The sequence below is a fragment of the Salarias fasciatus genome, chromosome 5 (genome assembly GCF_902148845.1).
Source record: "Salarias fasciatus chromosome 5, fSalaFa1.1, whole genome shotgun sequence".
Lineage (NCBI taxonomy): Eukaryota > Metazoa > Chordata > Actinopteri > Blenniiformes > Blenniidae > Salarias > Salarias fasciatus.
This window is the reverse complement of record NC_043749.1, coordinates 24,419,112-24,442,710: the sequence shown is the minus strand read 5'-3', so window position 1 is coordinate 24,442,710 and position 23,599 is coordinate 24,419,112. Positions and strand designations below refer to the sequence as shown.

Sequence of the window (23,599 nt, the reverse complement as noted above, 5' to 3'; positions counted from 1 at the left end):
ACTGAGCACGGCTGGCGACAAAAACAGTTTGGCTTCATGGCCATCAGATGAATTTGAACTTAGAAACAGCTGCCATGGCCAGCTGTGCTCTTCACAAGCATTATAAATTTAATAGTCGATTTTCCTACAAGAAGAATGCGACCAAAACAACTGCTAAGTCATCATCGCACCACTACCCAATGTTTGATTTTGTTAAATTTATACTGTTAATGATGGCTTGTTATGTTCTCTAACTTGTCAGTTCTGTGCAGTGGAATTATGGTTAAACTGTTGTCAATGGCGTTTGACCCTTAAATTGACAGGATTTGGCACATGGGTGATAAAGTGAAAATTTACAGATATCGAAATTTACGCCGACAACTGGCGTCATTTTTCCCATGGCGACACATTTGGATTTTTCAAAAAAAGAAAATAAAAGTTTTTACTGGCTGTTTAGGTTCATGTCCTTTAAAGACACTGACAGCGTGTGGAGTCACGTGACTTCACCCATCCACAAGAAGGGAAAGAGACCCTGAGGAGAACGGAGGATGACTCAAATATTGAAGCAGCCACACAACCTGTTGTGCCGTGAGAGCATCCTGCTGCTTTTAGACATACACTCCCTACCTTTACAGGTGAGGTGAACCTAATGTGACCTTCTTTGAACTTCAGCATTAAGTTCAAAAATAAGTTGTACAAAAAGCAACTTTCCAGTGCTTTTTGTACAATTTGCTGTTCTCTAACAAGGAACTTCACTGCAGGTGAACAATGAATTTACTGGTCCTAATAGAAATGGTATCTAATTGGTCCTCCTCATTATGCTGTTCACATTTTGACATGACAGCAAAGCAACAATTGATTAACGGTACCTCTCTGCAGCAAGGGGTCACACAGGATGTTTTCAGGGGAAGTGGTCACTGAGCTTAGAGCATCAGTGTCAACAGCAGGTTGAACAGAGACACAGAGAATGCAAGAGTCACAGGAACGTATAGAAGTGGACGTCCTTTGGCTACATCCCACACAGATAATTGCATCATTGTGAACAGAGCACTGTAGAACCAGAAATAATGCCTCTCAACTCCAGAGACATTTACAGGAGGTGAGAGGTACCAAGTGTCACGACAGACCACTGAAAACTGTTTACAACAGCAGTGCGGGACAAACTGCAAGGACACCTGACCACACCACCACCAGGCACAGGACATGGACCAGGGGGCATTCAGGCTGGATGAGGGACCAGTGGTCCTTAGTACTGTTGTCTGATGAAAGCCCATTCATACTGAGCAGAAATGATGACTGCAAATGATGTTGGAGATGTCAATGAGGCACTATACATCAGCCGCCTTTGTTGGCGGTCTTACAGTACGGGCAGGCATGTGTAGTCAATACGGAACTGTACTACACTTTGTGAATGGTACAGTGACAAAAAAACACTACCTGAAGAACATCGCTAGTCCAGTCATTGTGCCCCTGCATAAACAACACAGGCCTAATTTTACCTTCAAGGAAAACAGTGCTCCAGTTCATGAAGGTGGCATCATTGGAGAACAGCTACAGCCTCTGAAACAAGCCTCCCGATGCTAACAGAGATTGTCCTTCCTTGTGAGAATTTGTTTTTTGATTGCTTTCTCTGTTGAATAAACAGAATTTTTGGAATCATCACGCGCTGTCTTAATGATGTTGCACGAAGGCGAGTGTATTGTCAACCTTTCCTGCATCATGAACTCTGAAATTCTTCAGGTTTTAACTTTAACTTTGGTAATCATGAATTTAATCAATCTAAATTGCAAATTACTAGTTCAGAGTATTTTAAGACTGATATCAACGAATCATTTTCTGTTAAACAGGTGGTGCACTCAGTCACTGGATGTATATCAAATCCCATTCTTTGAATAGTTAATAACTATCTTTGAAAACTATGAATTATTATCAATAGCTTCATGAGATTCAGGTGTGTTGAAGCAGGGTGACATGGAAAACATCCAGGGCTGCGGCCCTCCAGGACCAGAAATGCCCACCTCTGTACAATTATATTTAATTAGCTTTAATAGTACACATTCTGTGCTGTGCTGTACACTTTCAGAAATAAGAGCGATTAATAATGTTTTGAGCAGTGTCGTCCGAAAGATTCGCCAACAGCCAGTTGACGGGATGCACCAGCTGCTGTTGCACCGCCTGGTAATTGTGCTGGTGTGGTCTTTCCAAGTTCGGCGTATTGCTGTGGATGGTGGGTCTGTAGATGTTGCCTCAGATTTGTCGTGTTAGCGCTTTTGACTGGCACTTTTTTTACGGCAAAGTTCACACATCGCTTTCTCCACGTCACTCGGCTCTCACTTATCGTTGGGATTAAAAACAAAATGCATCCACAGCGGTGCCCTGGTACGTGCCTTCAGAACCAGGACCTCCTCACCCTCCATGTTATTAGTCTAGCCTCGCTAACCATCCAACCAAGACGAGAGGGAAACAGAGTGGGTGAGGCTGCGACGCTGCATGCGGCTGTTGCTGCTGGTGCACCACGATGACGTCAAATTCTGAGTTTTATGCAACTTTGTGGATAAAATAAACAATTCACGGTAATCACAAATATGAAAAATAATATTATGTAAATCTTTATCCTCTTCTCTTCCTATCATTGTGAATCACAATTCACCAAGCGTTGGATTGTTCACCCACTAATATAGAACGTGAGCTGGGTTAAGACCATCGTGAGACAGGTTACTTTTACCCTACTGATGACGTGTTGTTGCAATAGTGATCCTGCTCTACGAATATGGTAATAACTGTGACTGCCCTACTCATGTGCAGAACAACTAGCTTTGTCCTGACTAGGGCTGGGTACCATTAGATATTTTTCGAGTACAAGTACTTTCTCAATACCTCTCGTACGGTACCGGTTCCTGAAAGGTACTTTTTTCGGTAAATGCCTTCACGGCGCACAGACGATGCCATGACTGCATTTGCACTTCATTCCACTAGGCGTGCTGTTTGCATGTTCAACGTTATTTTACACAGACACCACAGAGGAAGAAGGGCGCTGCAGGCTCTCTCTGCATGTTGCTAAAAAATGAGTGTGAGCAGGCAAGACGTGGTAAAATGTTCAATGATGCGATGCACCATTTTTTTTCAGGAAAAGAGAAGAGCTGAACGATTGTTTCTGCACTGGGATTGGGACAAATAGTTGGGGGGAAAAAAACCGACCCCAGGCTCCCAGCATGTTTATTGACCGTACAGCTACTTTAAGAACTGAAACCGATACCCGTACGCACGTCTCTTGTTCGGTACCAGTTTATACCAAACTTTTTCGGTCGGTACCACTGAGGTACCGTTAAACCAGGTGTGTCCAAAGTCGGTCCTGGAGGACCGCAGCCCTGCATGTTTTTCATGTCTCCCTGGTTAAACACACCTGAATCTCATGAAGGTTCCATCACCAGGTTCATCAGAAAGCCAGATAACGAGCCACACTGCAATCAGCTGTGTTGAAGCAGGACCAACTTTGGACACCCCTGCGTTAAACGGTACCCAGCCCTAGTCATGACGAGCTTTAAAATATTTTCAAAAACATGCTAGGTGATTCTTACTTACCCAAATGTTTGTTTGCCTTTCCACCATTACAAATTAACATATCTATTTAGAAATAAAACTGAAAAGTATTTAAATAAATACTGAAATAGTTCTTTCACATAAAAAGATCTAGGCTGAAATGTAATTTTTGTTGGCAGTTGTGCATCAGATGTCAGCTGCTATGGACAGCGTTGTTTTGGACTTCGTATCAGCACACTTTGTTTATGATGTGTCCAGAAAATAAGGACACGAAGTTAATGTTTTAATTTGTAGCGATGCCCTCCAAAATGACAAAGTCAGAGTGAAATATCTTGGAATATTTCCCTGAACATAAACACGTTGGCAAGCATCTGGACAGTCATTAAACACCTGTACTACCTCTTTATATTGTGAACAGATCCATCAAACAACAGCTGGTACAATAATCGTTCAGACACCAAAGGCACGTCACCCAATATTTCATCTAATAAATGATCATTTCTGCCAGCATTTTATATTCTGGATGTAAATTATTAATGTGATAGAACGGAGACTCTCAGTTGAGGCAGGCACAAGCTGAGCCATTGGGATGAAAATGTACTTAAGCCAATAGATTTGATTGATAGGAATAAATTTATTCTATCTCTAGTAATGATATAAACAAATTATAAGTTACTGTCTCTATGTCATTAATGTAGAGATGACAAGGACCTTGAAAATGCAGCATTTGTGCAAGACTCAAAACCAATTCACCAAGACAGTTCCAACATTCAAAAGACTCACAAGGGGATACAGTGACTTGGATCATGATTTACACCAGTCAGCCACTTCATTATGACCACCTGCCTAGTATTGTGCAGATCTTCCTTTTGTTGCCAAGGCCTCCCTGGGCTATCAATGCATACAGTACATTTACAAGGAGGCAATAACCCTTTCTTAAGCAGAATATTTGCAATAACCCGGTTGCGCACAGCCATGTAAATACGTGCAAAAACCTGAATATGTGCATATTCCGGTTTTTAAAAACCCGAATATTACCCATAGGTTACTCCTTTTCTAACCCGAATTTCTGTTCATATAAACGCGCATCGGAATATTCTGGTTGAAAGGGACATGGAATACTGTTCTGCACATGTTCTATCTGCAACGAATCTTGTTCTTTTGAGTACAGGAACTACTTGTGATACAGTTTAACTGCTACTAAGTAAATCAAATGTGCGGAAATGATCGTTCAGTTCTTCTTTTTTAATGAAAAATCGGTCCATCGCATCATTAAACATATTACCACGTCTTGCCGGCTAAACACTCTTTTTCTAACAACATGCAGAGAGAGCTTGTGGGGCCCTTCCTCTTCTGTGGTGTCTCTGTAAAATATGGTTGAACATTCAAACAGCACACCTAGTGGCATGAAGTGCAAATGCAGTCATTATGACGTCTGTGCGCCGTGGTTTGAATGGGGAGATCCCTGATCATGTAAACAGCAGTAACTGTGTGTTTAAGCACGTAAACGGGTTATTCCAAATGTTTCAGAAACCGGAATATTGACCTTAAAGGTGCATCAAGGAGTTTGCATGTTTCATGAGAAACAACGGCCCCTGCAGGCCTTGGACGTACCTGCAGCATAGTGAAACAGTCGTGCCTGTTGCTTGAAGAGGGGAACTCCTTCCTCGCTCTTTTAGTAGCGCTCGAATAAAATTTAAGTTTCTTTTGCCTGGTGGGGTCTGTGCTGGAGCTGTGGCAGTGCTAGAAGCCGGTCTTTTCTTACTTTCTGGAAGATCCATCCTCATACTACTCAGTTGTTGCTCGCTAAGCATCTGGCGGAGTAATGGTGGACAAAACGAAACTTAACATTACGTCACATCATCTCAAATTCTCCCCCCAAAAAATTCTGGTGCCGGACCAGCACTGCAACTTTCAAGTGAAAATTTAGCGTTGTTAGAGGTGCTTGCAATGAATATGTCAGGGCACATTGTACACATCATTGAATATTTGTAACGTAAGTATTTTTAAAGTTGAAAAACTCTTTAATGCACCTTTAACCCGAATATTGACTGCATGTAATCATAGTGATAGACTCCACTGGAACTTCTGAAGGTGTGCTTTGGTACCAAGATAACTGGTATTGAGCTGATGGTAGTAAGTCCAGTGAATTGTGAGGTGGTAATCAGATTTGCTAGTCCAGTACATCCCACAGAATGGTCCGGCGACAAGTGGTGTCACCAGCCAGGTGCTGAACAGGCGGAAGATATCAAGTTGCTCTCCGCTGCAGGTGAAATTCATCAGCCGATTACTGCCGAGTTAGCATGCACAGCTTACGGAACATACCTCGACACGCCCACTGGACAAAACCAGAAGCGGGATGAAGGAAAAACAACACAATAATGCACTGATATGGCAGCCGAGGTGGATGACGTGATTTGCTCAATAAATTATTAAAAAAATGAAAGTGGGGTGGTGTGATAATACCACATACTGCGCTGTTGAGCCACCCGGATGGAGAATTAACCGTGACAGCCCTAATCAAAATGTTCCATCAAAATCCTTTTTTTTTTTTTTCATCCAAATTAAACATGATTGAATTATATGTACATAGAGGAAAACATAAAAACACATACACCAACCTTGCAAACCCTTATTTAAACAAACTCATACATCAACTGTGCTGTGATGGTGGGAGGAATGTGTACCTTTCTCTCACTCAGTATCAACACTGATCTGAAGCAAAACAATCCTGTGCCAGTGGAGATCGGCGGTTCCATTAAACTGCTCAGCACCCTCTCTTTTTTTGCTCAGGCATCTCTTTTGCCCTTGACAAATAGTCACCAATTAGGTTTTTTGACCAGGACAATGCTCAACAGTGAACTGGTCTGGCTGGAGAGTTACAGCATTCCAGTATTGCATTGAATGCATCCACTTCAAGGCATGATGATCTGTCTGGAGCTGGAATTCTCATCCAAGGACATAATAGAATCAAGAGTGAATAGCCCAACCTCTTTCCCAACAGGAGAATACCATTTCCTGCCAATAAAGTTCTCAACTTAAAAATAGGATGGGCCTCTCTTGGCCTGGTTCTTTTCGACTGAGCACAGCCCTCTTTCCAACATCTGAAGCATCCACCTGTACAAGAAGCATATTTGCAAAATCGAATACATTTCTTGTGCTTAAAGCTCATGCCCGGAGTTTCTGTTCGTTTCCAGAGTACGTATCATTTTTTAACAGAGTTTAAATGTGTCAGTCTGGTTCGATACAATAAAATAATGTTAGCATAAAGCAATAAAAAAAATTATTTATGAGCCCCGCCTTCGTCTCATAGGCCCCATGTTATGCGAAAAAGTGCCGGTCAGCGTCAGCCAATAGATTTCGAGCTTCCGCCTTGTCGTGCTGTCAGTCAGCATGTGCACACAGCCAGAGAGCACGCGCACTCGCCAAGGCAGGGGTGAGTTAGCTACGCAGCAGCCGCCGCGCTTACCTCGGATATATCCACTGTCTGCTGAACATCCACCGTAAACAGCTAAACATGTAGGATGCTGTAGGACTCGGAGGCTCTCATTTTCACCCGACAGATAATGCGCGTGCACAATTAAAGGGGCGTGGCTTGGTCGCTCATGAAAGCAGAGGGAGGGCGGAACCTCAAGACGTTAGATTATAAAAACCTCTATCTTTCAAAACTCCGGATACGAGCTTTAAAGAGGCCACATCCATAAAGGAATACCATTTCCATGAACATGTACAAAGTAGTATTGACCCTAATGTGAGTTCCTCTCATATGCGTGATGACAAAAATAAAAAATTAACAAAATTCATCAGACCAGGACATAATATTAAGTAATTAAGATATTAAGTCATAACAGTAAATTTGTTCCAAGTCTATGACAAAAGTTGGTTAGTCTTCAACTGATCTTCCAACAAGAGGCCATGCTACACTCATCTGCCTTTGGATGCACATTTTATATATTTTTTATGACCGTTAACCGACGCCCTTTAACCGGTTAATAACTGTTAACCGATAAGATTTAAAACCCGTCCATGCTTCACATGTCTGCGTGGGTGTGCATTGGTCTGCGCGGACCGATCTGCGGACGTCCGCGCAGCAGCCAGAATTTGTGACCGCGCTGCGTGCAGGTCGCGCCGGTATACGCATCGCCAGAGCGCCACAGAAAACAAAATATGACAGTAAAAGTGACGGCATCTCGTGGATGGAGACAGCAGACTGTCTGGAGGGAGGAGAAGGTCTGCCGAGGGAATCGCTCCGGCGCCGCCCCCGCGATTCAGAAAAAAGGGAAAAAAAAAAAAGCTAAATAAACTTTAAAATTAAATGATAACGCACTGACAATATATGTGCTTAATTTTCTCTAAATAATCTGTAATAAAGGAGCAGAGAAACAGTCTGTAGTGCCGGAAAAGCTTCTGGAGGATGTGTGGAACAGTGCGCCTGAACGCGCACAGCGTGCGCATCGGTGGAGCGCCGAGGTTCCAAAGCGACGCGAAGCATGGACGACCTTTAAACGCCCTGCTGAGTGGTTCCATGCTGCCGCTCCGACATTCCGACGCACCACCATTTAGACAGATCACCATCCGAAATACCGCTATTCCGACACACAAACGTCCCACCATTCCGACACGGAAATGTGCGCTCCGAGTGAGTGACTGACTTGGCGCTGTCCAGTGCTTAACTGCGGATTTACAATGACAGCAAATTCTCATCTAAAATGTAAAAAAAGCTACAAGATTTAGATATAATTAACAGCAATCATCTCCTATTGTTTTTTAAATTATGTTGAGAGTGAGCGCGCTGGTGATTTTTTTTTTTGTGTGTTCTGATTAATTTCCTAAATAAAGTTTTAGCTTCTGAAATCCGATTTTTAAACAGTTCTGATGAAGCTTAATGTTTATCTGGATGATGCGGCTTCACACTGGACCATTTCACTGTAAATCTGGACCTGCGGTGTCTGGAGATAAAAAAATAATATTCAATGTAACGCCGGTTTTGTGCCACATGCGTCAATGCGCACAAAGATACGCACCCTCCCCGACTGTACAACATGAAGGCAGCTGGAATTAATCAGTGAATTAAGGAGTCATCTGCAGCGCAGTCATTGATATCGGTAATATAATGCCAGCGTGCATGAAGACGCACGGCTCTGTGGAGAGCTCCGCTCCAGCTGGAGCTTAAAAAAAAAAATTAACCGATAGTATTAACTGGTCATAGTTCCTGTTATCGGTTAACGGTTAAACGGTTAACCATGTTCATTCCTACTGCAGACATCATTGCGTTTGCTGTTTGAACTAAGAAATGTGCAACGCTAGCCATTATGCAGCTGATGGACCCGTTATGAAATCATTAATCTACATATCCAGGTATGTAATGTCAACAGTGCTGCAAGAAACATTGGCTTTGCTCTACACACAAAAGGAAGGTAGCCTTGTTGTAATAACACTTATTGACAATAAGTCTTATACTACTGGAAAACCTTTTGTTTCCCTTTTCCATATTTGTAGAATGAGCAGTAAGGCTGAACATTTTAACTCTTAACACAAATAGACTTAATAAGTTCAACTACAGCCATAACACGACCGACAGAAAAACAATCTGCCAGTAGCTTCCAGTGTCTGACTCCAGAATCCTGTGTTGTGTTTTCAAAAAGTGCTGAGAGAGAAAGTACCAGCATGGTTACCTTTTGACTGAATGTGCAGTTTGAAAACTCTGGTTCACTCAAAGTGACAAAAGCCTCTTTTACAATGGCGGTTTGAGGCAGCACCTTAATCGCACCTCACAGTTGTACATGAAAGACGCGGCGGTGGCAGGAGGGCGGGTGTCATACCGCTGTTGTGATGGCTTCCAAGGTTAGTAACAGAGGTGAAACAGAACCTGTGTAAAAGTGTAACCCCTAAATAAATGCGGGTGTTGTTGTGTTAATCCTTTTGATTCCGAGAAGGAAAAGACATCCATGTAAAAAAACAGTTTTATGCTTCCATTTTCAGTTGTGGATGAAACAAAAAGAAAAGCAGTTTTTTCCAAGAATTCAGGTGTAAATGAGGCTATTTTTGCATCTGTCATTTAGTGTAAAGTAAATAAGAAAAACTGTTCACTAATTGAGATGCCATGCAGATGCGGAGCCATTACATGCAGTAGCATGGTTCGGCCACTTTCACCCTGCAGACATACAGCATGTGCACTGTATTGTTTTGAGGCTAAAAAGTGCAAGTTGTATAAGACTTACCAGCAGTAAGTCCTCCGAGTTTAACTTCCATAATGTCTATGCATGTCGTCACTTGCAGGTTTATGCATCAAGAGATACCTACAACAATGATCATAACATTGTTTGGACAGTGGACAGCTAAAAGTTACCTTCCACTGTGAATTTTCAGAAAATAAGATGAATCTAGAATGACAGGCTGTAGGTTTGCTACTTGCTGGTAAACAATCCAGGGTATTCATCGAACATCTAAATGCCTTCAACTGAAGGAGCCGCTTGAAATAGACTAACAATGTTTCACAACATTATGACTCAATAACTTCTATATGATTTAGGCTTTTAACTATGAGTTGATGTCAATGAGGGCTCAAGAAAGGAAACTTATGGTACAAATGGATTCAGCATCTCGACCAAATTTCAAACCCATCTTTTGAAATGTTGAATTCACATTACATTTTTTTTTTTATTAGTTTAATTGTTTAATTCATTTTCCATAAATAACACTTCTATGGATACCACGCTAAACAAAAAAAAAAATTAATAAATAAAAAACCACTTACGAGCACTAACCACGTATGTGATTTTAGTCAGTACAGTTTCCCACTTTGGTAAACTGTTAGGGTTTTACTGTCACATATTTTCTATGTGGCTTATTTTCGGAAATTGTCTTCAGTTTGCTCAGCAGGAGGTGAAAACCGGCTTTTATAAAAGCATTGCCTTGGCCACTTCTCTTCCACTTTTCCCTGAGATAAGGTCCCAGCCCTCATTGTGTTGGGAGTACCTTTATACCCAACTGTCTTGCTTCATGATAAACCTTCTACCACATAACTGCAATGCAATGTTTCATAGATGAGCTTGGATACTGGGGATGTAACAATGTTTCAAGAATCGGTTTAAAATCGGTTCAACTGATTTAAATATCAATCAACGCTGCAACCATCAAGTATTTTGGTAATCGAGTACTCTGTTGATTTTGTCTTCGAGTAATCAAGTACTCTAGATTTAAGGCTCACGTGGTGCAAGTTCCATGCATGCAAACTGATCCACGCATCCTCGGGGAGCTTTTCTGTTGCTCCAGACTGTTTATCTGCTCTTTTATTACAGATTATTTATAGAAAATGAAGCACATACATTGTTAGTCTATTATCATTTAGTATTAGAGTTTATTTAGCCTTTTCTGTTTCTGAATCGCGGGGCGGCACGCGATGGATTACTTTCACTTTCACTGATGTCAGCAGACCTTCTCATCCCTCCCGACAGTCTGCTCTCTCCGTCCACCAGTTTTCCATTGTCTGGAAGCAACAGCCTGATAGCTTCAGAGTCACTTTACTGCATGGTTTGTTTGCTGTGGTGCTCTGGCGCAAGTGTATACCGGCACATACATGCAACGCGGCCACGCGCAGGGCTGCGGGCGGACCCCAGCATAAAGGTATTCATGACGGGACAGGTGTCAGTACCCGGTCCGGCATCGCTTGTATATGTCAGCCAATCACAACAATCCGGGTGACACACGCACACCAAATCTCTCTCTCTCCCTCACACATAAACGTGCGTGCCACCTCATTGCCACATGAGGTTAATTAAACGAAGCCTTGAGGTATGAAATTTGCCTCCATCATTTTTTGTACTCGAGTTACTCGAATAATAGTTTCAGCCCTACAATACACATAAAATAATCGATTCGCAACAGCATATAAACAACTCAAATCACAAATTTCAGCTTTGGAGAGAGGGTTTGGCTAACAAAGCAGCCTGTCTGACTAATGGCCACACATTGTGTGATTTTAACAATCTTATAATGTCACAATTTGTGACACTATACGACATGAATATAAAAATCTTTTGCCACGACGTGAAGTTTGCTCTGTGCAGACTGCACGATGAAGACGCAATCTGAATCGCAACCTACGTGTGAGTCGACGTGGATATGAAGAGGGGAGTCAGGAGTGGAGAGCGGGAAGCGGACCTCTTCAAATTTACTACGTATGGACGTATGTGCTTCAGCTGGTGGCTCCACACATCAGTGAGGTGATCGCCCCAAATTTCTGATGCTGTCAGAATTTTATCACTGCTTATGTTTGGTCACAGATGATATCAGTCAACCTTGACCAGGTCTCACATTGTGACGTAGGACCACGGATTTACAGAGATAAAGATATCGCCACGATTTTCTCGCAATTGTATGGGACTGACAAAAATCGCAGTGTAAGGTAAGACTGATCCTAATGTGATCCTGTCACTCAAGGATAAAACATTTGTAACTTATTTTGAAAACTGAACCTATGATTAACCTCATGAAACAGTTGTAACAAAATCTATCCCCCTTCAGAATGCCATAGCAGTGCTGGTAACAGGATTAAGTCTTGGATAGTATAAATCAGCAGGGACAAATAGGTCCTGTTTTGAATTTATATGAAAATGGTCAAACTAGTGGCAGAACCACTCACTCACTCAACGTATGGAGAATATCTTCAACATGGCACTCCACCTCACTCGAAACTTAGCTAATATATGCCAGGAGAACGGGACTCTGTCTCACTTTCCTGATTAAACAGGGTTTTTGAAAAAAAAGGTACTATGACTCCAAGGTCACACATCTTCTTAATGTGATATAGTATACACAGGTCAGAAAATCCTATGTAAGTCTTAGATTTATCAGCCAAAGCTTTCAGCAGATACCCCTTTTCCACCAAGAACAACTAGGTGCTGGCATCAGTGCTTAGTTGGTTTAAATCTCACAGCTCCTAAGAACCAAGGCCACGTCACTGCACCACCATAAAGCATCATTATGTCACTGCTCACATGTAACCCTCTATACAAAAACGTTCATGCCATGCAGAAGCCCACACAGCAACACTGGACTCCTCAATTTGTCCATGCAAGTGCAGTGGCTGGCTTTGCAATGCTACTTTATTTTAGCATAAAGGGTTGAGATAGTCAAAATACATTGCTGTATAAATGAACAATAATTCAAAAACAATATATATTGATAGATAGAAATTCTGTGCAAAAGAAAAACAGGATCGATAAAGTTCGATTGATAGAAAAAACAGTTTCCCTTTCTTTTTCATGATAGCCTATCATGAAGGTTGGGGGGGGGGGGGGGTTATCACGCAAAATCCACTTTTTTGAGCTTTGTATAATGCTATAGTGTCATTTCCTCATTAAAAAGACGCATGGAGTTGTTTCCTGAACCATTCATGCATATTTGAGCAATCCCTGAATAACCCCCTGGCAGCCATGTTGAGGCTGAAAGGCTCAGTTCTGCACAGCTCCGCCCCAGCTATGATGTAGTCTGCACAGCTCATGCTCCCCCTCCCCTCTCAGGGGCGGGGGAAATACGTAGCAACTAGCTGAGATGGACGCTCTGAGGGGGGCGTGTCACTAAGCTGAGGAGATTCTTAAAGAGACAGGGACCCATTTCCAGTCATTTCAGGCAGCCTGATTCAGAGGAACATTTGATTTAAGTTGTTTTTGACACGTAATACCACTACTTTAACACCAATCATTGCTTCCTCGCAACCAATCACAAACGCAAATCGAGGCACACTCCGTCACCAAGCAATACCTCCCTCAAACCACAGCAGAGAGAATGTGCAAACGATGTTGCAGCAAGGAGAGGAAGAGAAAACGGCCCTTAAAAAAGTTCCAGTAATTCACTGGCATGACAGTGTTTTCGCTCTGAAGTGTGTTTATCACACTCTAAAGAAGCCCTGCAGGATTTAAATGACACCACTCATGGGCCAGACACTCCGGGTGGGGGTGAAATCCTGCTCCATCCGTATAGCCTCACACCTGGCTGCTCCGATAGGAGCCGATATATATCCGCTAGCTAGCACCTATCTGGCCAGTGCAGACCTCTCAGAACTAGTGTGTAGCGATGCTCCCTGACTCTGTTCAGAGTCGGAGTATCGGAGCAGACTTAGAACAGGTAATACAAAGCCAAAAAAAAAAAAAAAAAATCATGGTGGTCAAAATGGTCAAAATGTGTGGATTTTCTTGCATGCTCAATGTGTTTCATACAATTCCTGGGGATTATACTTGGTAGAACTGTTCGCTAACACAATACTAAATTGGCCAATCACATGGATGCAACTTCAGACATACAGACATGGTGAAGATAACCTGCTGAAGTTCAAACCAAGATACATGAGAACAGTGAGAAAATATGATGTAAGGGACTTTGAACATGGCATGGCTCTTGTGGCCAGACAGGCTGGTCGAAGAATTTCAGAAACTGCTAATCTTCTAGAATTTTCATGTACAGCTATCTGTAAAATGAAAATGCAAAACTAAAAAATGCATTACTGATGCCAGAGGTCAGAGGAAACTGGACAGACTGGCTGGAGATTAAAAATGCAACCGTAACTTCAAAAGAAAAAAAAAAACATTCATTACAACTGAAGTATGCAGAAGACCATCTCTGACCACACATCATGGTGAACCTTGAAACTGATGGTCTACAGCAGCAGAAAACCACACTGGTCGTCACTCCTCTCAGCTAAGTACAGGAAACTGAGGCTACAATCCACACACACTCATCGAAACTGGACAAAAGAAGGCAGAAAAACGTTGCCTGGTCTGATGAGTGCTGATTTTTTGCTGCCACATTCAAAAGATCAGATCACAATTTGGCATCAAACAAAAACACAGGGCTCCACTGTGATTGTATGAACAGTTCAGCGGCTACTGGTGTTGTGATGGTGTGATGTAAATCCACCCAATAAGGATCAAAATGTTTCCAGCGCCTTGCTGATTCAACGCCTAAGGTCTAAAGGAGTTCTAAACTCCTGTTGGGGCTGAGACCAACTTCCACTCTAATCATTACCGCACTTGGTTGTATTCACTCACGTATGGGGAAACTACAGAATTCTTTAAGAAGGTGTCTTTTATTTTAAAGTTCCCCAAACTGGCTACATGAAGATCCTGAGTCCAATCAGTGAAGCAGTAAACCTAATCCCTTAGAACACCACCATACTGATCAACAAAACCCACCATCACAGGACCCACCACATTCTTCCAGAACTGTCCCCAGGACGGCCCTATCCTCCTGGACTCAAATGGCACACTTTTTCCAGAGGGCCTGCTCACCTTTCTGAAGGACTCAGAAGCATCCCCATAAATGCAGTGGCAATGATAACTATCTTGCAGCCTAGCTTTTACTGCACAGGGCCTTGAGCAAACAGTCTCTGAAGAATCACTGTTAAGGCTAAAATCGGCTCCACTCTAAATACAAAGGGAGCCTGATTTCAGTCTTGTCTGTTCATTACATGCGTGATTTAGTATCTTTACAGGGAGCTTTCTGATGCGTAGCAAATTGAGTTATACCACTGAAGACCTGTGGGGGCAATGTTGTGCAGCATAGCTCGTGTGAAGGAAAACGGAAGCAATAACCCCTCTTAGGATATAGCATGTGGATGTGCATGTGAACATGAACATCACTTCAACTGGATTATCAGGACAAAGAAGCTTCAGATGAGTTGTGTAAAGAGATTATGAAAACCTTCACTAGCAAAGTTGAAAACGTAAGGCAATTTCTACTTAGGGCTGGACCCGAATATTTGCCGTTATCCCGAGATTTATTTTGAGATGTGAATATTCATCAATTCAGTTCCAATTCAGCTTTATTTATATAGCACAAATTACAACACAGTCATTTCTAGACTCTTTTACAGAGAAAACCCAACAGTACCACATGAGCTAGCATAAGAAACTATGGAAAGGAAAAACTCCCTTTAAAAATAATAATAATAATAATGCATTGGTTTTATATAGCGCTTTTCAGGACACTCAAAGACGCTTTACATTGCATTATTCATTCACACCATACTGGGTGGTGGTAAGCTACTACTGTAGCCACAGCTGCCCTGGGGCAGACTGACGGAAGCGAGGCTGCCAATCTGCGCCATCGGCCCCTCCGACCACCACCAACCATTCAGTCTCACAACTTTCACACTAGGCAAGGTGGGTGAAGTGTCTTGCCCAAGGACACAACGACAGTTTCACACCTGCGGGAGCGGGGATCGAACCGCCAACCTTCCGGTTATAAGACGACCTGCTCTACCAACTGAGCTACTGTCGCCCCAAGAGGAAAAAAAAGAGGAAACCTTTGCAGAACCAGGCTCGGAGGTGGCGGCTTTCTGTGTCCCCTACACATTTACTTTTTAGGTGTCGCTTTGATGCTTCCACTTCCTGAAACAAGGGTAGTGCAGATATTTGAAGAGGGCACTGGATCGGTTTCGCTCTCTATTTCAAAATACATCAACACCACTGTTATTTTACCAACTGTGTTGCTGATTTAGCAATGGTGTTGTCACGTTTCGGTTTACAGCATGTCAAAAGCTTTGCTTAGATTATGGAAGTTGACGAAAAAAAAATAAGGAGTGCTGATCAGCCAAGTCACGACCGAAAGAATGAGATGGCAAACAGAACATTCTGAAATGAGTTTTCTCTGCAGGGTGGCGGGCGTCACCCTGCGACGGAATAAGAAATTCAGCCATCCGAGGAGATACTCAAATTTGAGCCGGTCGCCACCACATTGAGAAGAGCCAGTTGAGGTGGTTCTGACATTCGATTAGGATGTCCCCGGTCGCCTCCCAGTAGAGATATGCCAGGTACGTTGGACAGGGAGGCATCCCCTGATGGAAAGTTAATCTTTGGTTTGATCTTGAACACCTTGGGGTCCCACCAGAAGAACTGCATGAAGTTGCTACTGCTACATCACACAGACGAAGCAGGAAAGAAGATGGGTGGCTGAATGGATGATTCATTTTCCAATCATCAATCGAACAAAAAAAAAAATCCAGCCTCCCTCCATTCTGGCACCATCGCCCTGATCCAACACAAACACACCAAAATCTGACCTGAGCAGTGAATCAAATTTCATTTTGTTCAGTCAAACCAAACACATGGTTCACTGTAGAAAAGAATACAGTCAATGTGATGCATAACTCCATCTGTGCACAACAAGCAATGCGCACTTCTCTTTTGTGCAGATTTATTTATTTTTGATTACTTATTTTTAATTACTTTCATCACTACAGATGCACCGACATCGATACAAGTACCAGGTCTGACACTGTACGAGGTACAGTGTCGGGCCGGGCCGGCGGTGGTGCCGCCCCCGTCGTCCACCGATCAGCGGGGGGGATCCGCCACCCCCGCAGCCGCACCGTTGTTTGCCATGCATGAAGCGCTGCGTGCACACACACACTCACTCGCTCGCGCACACGTTGCTCTCTTCTTTTTTTTCACTGCAGGAACTTTTTTTTTTTCCCCTGCACCTCGCGGTTGGTGACTGGTTGAGCACCTCTGGTTTACATGATCAGCGATATCCCCATCGAAACCACGGCGCACAGACGACACCATGGCTGCATTTGCACTTCATGCCACTAGGTGCGCCGTTTGCATGTTCAACCTTATTTTACACAGACACCACACAGACACCACAGAAGAAGAAGGGCGCTGCAGGCTCTCTCTGCATGTTGTTAGAAAAAGAGTGTGAGCTGGCAAGACGTGGTAATATGATCAATGATTCGATGCATCGTTTTTTCAATAAAAGAGAAGAACTGAACAATCGTTTCCGTACATTTTATTTACGTCATAGTAATTAAACTGTATCACAAGTAGTTTGTGTACTCAAAAGACCAAGATTCCTTGCGGATAGAACATGTGCATAACAGTATTTCATGTCCCTTTCGACCGGGTTTTTAAATATGAACATAAGCATATTCGGGGTTTTGCACGTGCTTGCATGGCTGTGCGCCATGTAATGTATGATTCCGTCAATATTCCAGTTAAGAAGGGGTTATTGCCTGCATGTAAACGTACTCAATATCGTTCAACACATGGACGAGAAATCTCACGGCATTTCGATTTCGCGAGATCTCGTGACACGAGATCCCGTCCCATCCCTAATAAATGATAACAACCTCACCATGTCTGTGCTTCATTTCCTATAAATAATCTGAAATGAAAGACTAGGTAAACAGCTTGGATGGCCAGAAAAAAATGACCTAGGAGAGGTGGATTTTACTAGCACCTCCACCAACCACTGAAGAACAATAGAAATGAATGAAATAACATTATACCAATCAGTTTCATGCGTTTCATGGCTGCCACTCAGAGGTGAATTTTATACCGCCCGTCACTATCTGGTTTATAAACAGGGGTGCACATAATATTTTTTGTCTTGTTCTCAGGGGAGAACCTTGGGTTGTTGCTTGGTCGTCATATTTTTAAATACATTTTTTTCCCATGCCTACCTACAGGAAGAACAAAATAGAGAGATGCGTGGACAATGTTACATAGCCTGCTTTAACTTCAACTGAAAATGAAGAGAAGCAGTGCAGCATAATGTCTGAAACCTTGTAACTTTCACATAATATAATGGTGTTTAAAGTTCTGAAAAAAAAAAGTGCTCGTACAGTATCTGCTTTTTATCACTTAAACCAGCGGTGACCAAGTGTGAGGCGCGCCTCCTCTGGGGGGCGCCAGAGGGCTTCATTGGAGGCGCGGCGAGCTTTTTGTCCCTGTGCCACTGCCGTACCCCCAGCGCAGGTACTAAACAGAGCAGTCTGAAGTATTATGGGCGTCATTTTAATCACAACAGCAGAACATTACGCCTGAAAAGAAGCTCTGAGTGAGCACCGTCCCCCCCGGTCTGACAGTACGGGTAAACACTGGCCTATTCGACACACAGATGCGCACCTTGCTATCCCCAAATCTTGGTACGCAAATGAGCATTACAATATTTCATCAGGTACGCATTTTTTAATTTGGTAGCGCATGTGCACCCACCAGCGCACCGCTTATGTGCACCCCTGTTTATAAACGCACTGTACTTAAGTTAACACTCAGAATATTGGCTGAAATTGAAGAATGATGAAGTGCCCCACCCTTGAAATTCACCACCAGCCGCCACTGTATTGTGACATATTTTACAGAATTGCCCCTGTCCCAGAGTGCATTCAAGAGGCATATTGCTCCATATATTGTTTCATATGCAGACCACATAGAGAAGTGGTTTGAACTAATACACATGAATACGTATCAGTGCCTTTTCCCACTTGTCCTTAGGGCTCGTCACTTGTGCTCGGATCACCCGAGACACATTTTAATGCCAGGCGGAAACAGGGCCATTTGATGCATGACATTTCAAAATCTTATTCAGAAAAATCTAAAAAGCAAGTCACGATACCACTGTTTTTCTGAAATGCTCGGACACTGTGAAATGACAATGAAAAAAGTTACTGAACTGTGAAAATAACGCTGGCTGCATTTTTTTTACTGAAGGTGGACAGAGGTTACTTTATCAAAAATGTGTCAAAAATGTCATTGTCCACTATTCCCATTGGGATTTTTTTGGTAATTTTTTCCTTCTGTTTTGTGCTTCAGGTCTGATGCCATCTGGTATGATATTATGTCAAAACAGAGGTAATTACAATCCCTTGTTAACACAATCTAGGGTAGTAGGTCTCTATCTGATTGGCCAAACATATTGATTGACATTTAGATCATGAATGTCCAAGTCAACCATTAAACAGTGCAATTCAGTCAGTCAGTCTTTAGTTGTATGCATATTTCAAATAGAAATTTTGTGATGCATCAGCCAAACCAAGATACTAGATTATAAAAATTATTTGAGCAAGTTCAAGAATGGGCTGGCCAATTAATTATTAGACAACAATGCTAGCACAAACTTTCATGTCATTGTGCAGCTCTAGCGCCTCTTGTCAGCATGTAACTGTTACTCGGTGTAAAGACTTATTCATTACTTATAGCCATGGCCGTTTGGTAAACAACATTATCGTTAAAATTCCAAATGGATTTTTAATCAGTCAAGTATCAAGCAATTTTGCATAGCTGAAGACTGATATATATACTACTGTTTCAGTAGTATGCATATTGCAAGGCGTAGCCTCTACACAGCCCGTTCACCCATGAAGTCAAGGTTGTATGTGCTGCAAAGTTGTTTCCACCATATTGCTGGAGGGGTAGAAAAATTGGTTGCAAAAAACCACATAAAGCTCAGTAGTGATTATTTTCCAGTTGCATATTTGCTTGAAATTGCTTGGGTTGTAATGACGCCCAGGCAGCGAATTACGGCGCTACGTCTTGAAAAAGAAACAGTGTTAAAGGTGCATTGAGGAGTTTTTCCAACTTTAAAAATACTTATTTTCCACCATAAATATGTTACAAATATTCAATAATGTGTACAATGTGCCCTGACATATTCATTGCAAGTACCGCTAACAGCGCTAAATTGTCACTTGAAAGTTGCAGTGCCGCTCTGGCACCAGCATTTTTTTTTGCTGAGAATTTGAGACGATGTGACGTAATGCGCGCTCCCGCTGGCCTGATATCCTTAAGTTTCGTTTTGTCCCCCATTACTCCGGCAGATGCTTAGCGAGCAACAACGGAGCAGTACTGAGGATGGAGCTTCCAGAAAGTAAGAAAAGACCGGCTTCTAGCACTGCCAAAACTCCAGCACAGACCCCACCAGGCAAAAGAAACTTAAATTTTACTCGAGCGCTACTAAAAGAGCGAGGAAGGAGTTCCTCTCTTCTGTGCACGAACATGGGCACAAGCCACAGGCTGTGTTCGAAACCGCACACTGCCTACTACATCCTTCCATACTCATACTATCCATCCTGCATCCTGCTTACTCAGTCCATCAAACAGTATGCACAGCGTTTACACTACAGCATACTACATAATAACCCACAATGCATTGCACTCCTCCCCGAGCCGAAATCGACCTGCTAAAGCTGATTTCACTTTAGCTCTAAACTCTTCAAATGTACAACTTCGAGATTTTTTTTAAAATTAGGCGACAAAGTGGTCGTTCAGAGGCCGACTATGTCGTTTATTTGTCCAAATACCAGCCGTTTATGATTTTGTTCGGACGGATTCGGTGAAATGTGAGCCAGCCGCAGTGAGCGGCTCCAGCACGGAGGAGTCAGAGAAGCAGAGAAGCAGGAGAGAAGCAGAGCACACACAAACCCTGGACCCGCCACGGGGGCCCCCTGCCCGGCACGGGGCTCAGCGCCTTGGCCGTGGCAGTCGGGTCCCCCAACCCGGCGGCCCAGCCTCCAGGCCCGGTCGGGCTTTGGAGGCGGGCGACCATGGATCACGCCGCCGGCCGCCCCCGCCACTCCAGCCGGCTCCCCGCCGACCCGCTCGGCAGCGGGATTGAGACGCGCGGTCTGCCCAGCGGTCCTACGGAGCAGGCCCGCCCTGGGCGTCGTACTGAGTCGGTTCCGGAGGTCCGGTGGCGGACCCCCAGGCCCCCCGGTGCGGCGCAGCACCCCAGCGGCGGGCCCGCCGGCGAGCGCAGAGTTTCTCACACCCTCCGGGGCCGGACCCAGATCGCGGGGCCAGCCCCCCCACCACACCCGCCGGCCGCCAGGCGGCGCAAGCTCTGTCTGGCACGACCGCTGTCTGTTGCATTGCATCTTGGGCAATTTCAGTATAAGTAGTGAACAAACGATGTCTACTCAACATTTCTGGCGAATGCAGTATGCATCTGGGAACTTCTCGCATACTCAAAATCGCATACTGCCAGTGTAAACACACTGCATACTCAATAAGTTAGTATGAGTAGTAGGTAAGTACGCAGTTTCGAACACAGCCACAGACACGAGCGTTTCACTAAGCTGCAGTTGCGCCCAAGGCCTGCAGGAGGCATTGTTTTGCAAGAAACGAGCAAACTCCTTAATGCACCTTTAAAGAAACTCAGACAGAAAGTGGGGGAGGGGGAGAGGGGTGGTGGTGATCAAATGATCAAAAAGGCAATTCTGAGCATTTCTGGAACTTGCTATGAACATTAATTCGTCTATAAAATGCTAAATCGGGCAGATTGGATTTCATATATTATAAAGTCACTGGGCAGGCCATGAGCTTGTGCCAAGCAAGCTCCGCCCTGCCCTCTCCGACAGACACTTGGGGGATCAGGGCCTCGCCCGCTAAGGTGGCCAAGCACGTAGTGTCTGTGCTCTGTTTAGAAGATTCACAGGCTTGAGAGCCCACCCCCCAGGCTTGACAGCTCCCCCCCCAGTGGCACAGGCCTGCCAGCAGCCGCGGCTGCGGCCACAGCCATGTTGCAAGTAGGGCTTCTCCCCAGCCTTGCTGCTGGCCATGTCACCCACGGGGGCTTCTCCCCAGAGGAGCAGTCTGGCCAGCAGCCGCAGGCAGGGCTTCTCCCCACTGAGCCCTGTTCCTCCGGACAGAATTCGGACACTGCGAAGTCACTGCTGTTAGCGGGTAAGAAACACACATAGTGCTTTCAGTCCGGACACTGTGGGCCAGTCCACTGACAGCCTTACCAAACTTGTGCCACCTGGTAGTAACGGGGGTCCCGAGGTTGCAGGGGGATGTTGCATTATTGACTGTATAAAAAGAGGGATGTGGCCACAAGCTAGTGGGAAGAGCTCGCCTTCAGCAAGAGTAGAGGGGAGTGGGGGCCGGGGGGGCGGGTCTCCGGCACAAACAGGGCAGGGTGCAGAGCAGCGCTGACTCCGCCCACAACCCAGAGGCAAATTGCTAATGAGCTACTGAAGCTCTGCAGATGCAGAGTCCCGGAAAATTACACAGGCTTTTTGATTTTGGCTAAAAACTTCATAATCACAATTTTAAACACTACTGAAAACACTTTAAAAGGGCTAGAAAAGAGGATTGGAGTGGGACTTTAAAGACAAAATCTGTCATGTGTTTTAAGACATCCCACATTACAAATTCTACCTCACTCATCTACAAAACACAGCATAAGCGCAATTCAGAATCAGTCAGAAATTAGCAACAAAAACGGCCAAAAATTTCACACAAACAAGCTAGCACCTTTTGCAAAAACAAATATTAATCACAGTGTATTTCGCCATGGTAGCAGTTTGTTACTGCATCAAAATCATTTAAAAAAAAACAAGACAATTTTTGTTTTTCTTTACAGGTAATGTGCAAGTAAGAATCAAATCAAATGGGTATATTGTGCGTGGAAGAACAAAAAAGACTGAAGAATGTGTTCCTCGTTGACAAGAGTCGTGAGAGTAAAGGTTAAAAACAAGCTAGCCAAGGAGGGATTAAGCAACAATGCCATCTCGAACCTGCGCGTCGCGCCGCTCTGTAGTGCCCCCTATCGGACACGCCACTGTGACTCCATATGAAAGAACAGCGCACTTAAACCGGGACGTCGCATGCAAGCTCATTTACAACTTTAGGACAGTTTAATGGAAGACGTCGGCATTTTTCACATGGTCTTGTGAGCTGCCGCGAATAAGCTTCGGCTCGGCAAACACTCTCCAAGCAATCTTTCCTCTGTCTGAGACCAGCTACGAGGAGTTGAGGCTCCCTCAGCCCTCTCCGGACCGGCCCGGCCTCCGCTCGCAGCACGCAGGCACGAGGCTTTTGTGGGTCGGAAACGTGAAGGCGAGCTGCGGGAGTGAAAGCGAACAGGCAGGCGGCGGAATTACCTTTCAGCGGTGCTGGCTCGGCATCCCCTGGTCGCTGCTGCGCCGACGCTCCACGGTAAAATGGCTGCAACAGCGGTGTGGATGACAGACCAGGGAAGAGAGGCGGAGGCTGCCGGGGAGCGAGGAGAATAGGCGGGCTCTGTTTTCTCCTCCGAGGGGTGGGGGTGGGGAGCGAGCAAAAGTGACTGGAAAAACAGTGTTAGTTTTTACCAGAACTTCACCAGAAAACTAGAAATCACTGCAATGACTTTATTTCCTCTCTGTGAAAATTGTTTTGAAAGTACATTTCCGAAGCTCCGCAGGCGCGCGCATAGTGACGTCACGACGGGGGCGGGGCCTATGGTTATTTTTGTTTTTGTGGCTCAAAGTCTTAACAAACAAACAAAAAAGGAAACTATATTATCTATGCTAGCAATG

At 44.0% G+C, this 23,599-nt stretch overlaps 1 protein-coding gene across 1 annotated transcript in view; it reads right to left on the bottom strand.

The window, feature by feature from the left end:
• ccdc71 (coiled-coil domain containing 71) overlaps window positions 1-23,290 on the bottom strand; it is a 41,613-nt gene extending 18,323 nt beyond the window's left edge. The window contains exon 1 of the mRNA XM_030092701.1: window positions 23,183-23,290. The gene's annotated coding sequence lies outside the window, so the exon portion shown is untranslated. The remainder of the gene's footprint in view (window positions 1-23,182) is intronic.
• Between the last annotated feature and the right edge of the window lie 309 nt (window positions 23,291-23,599).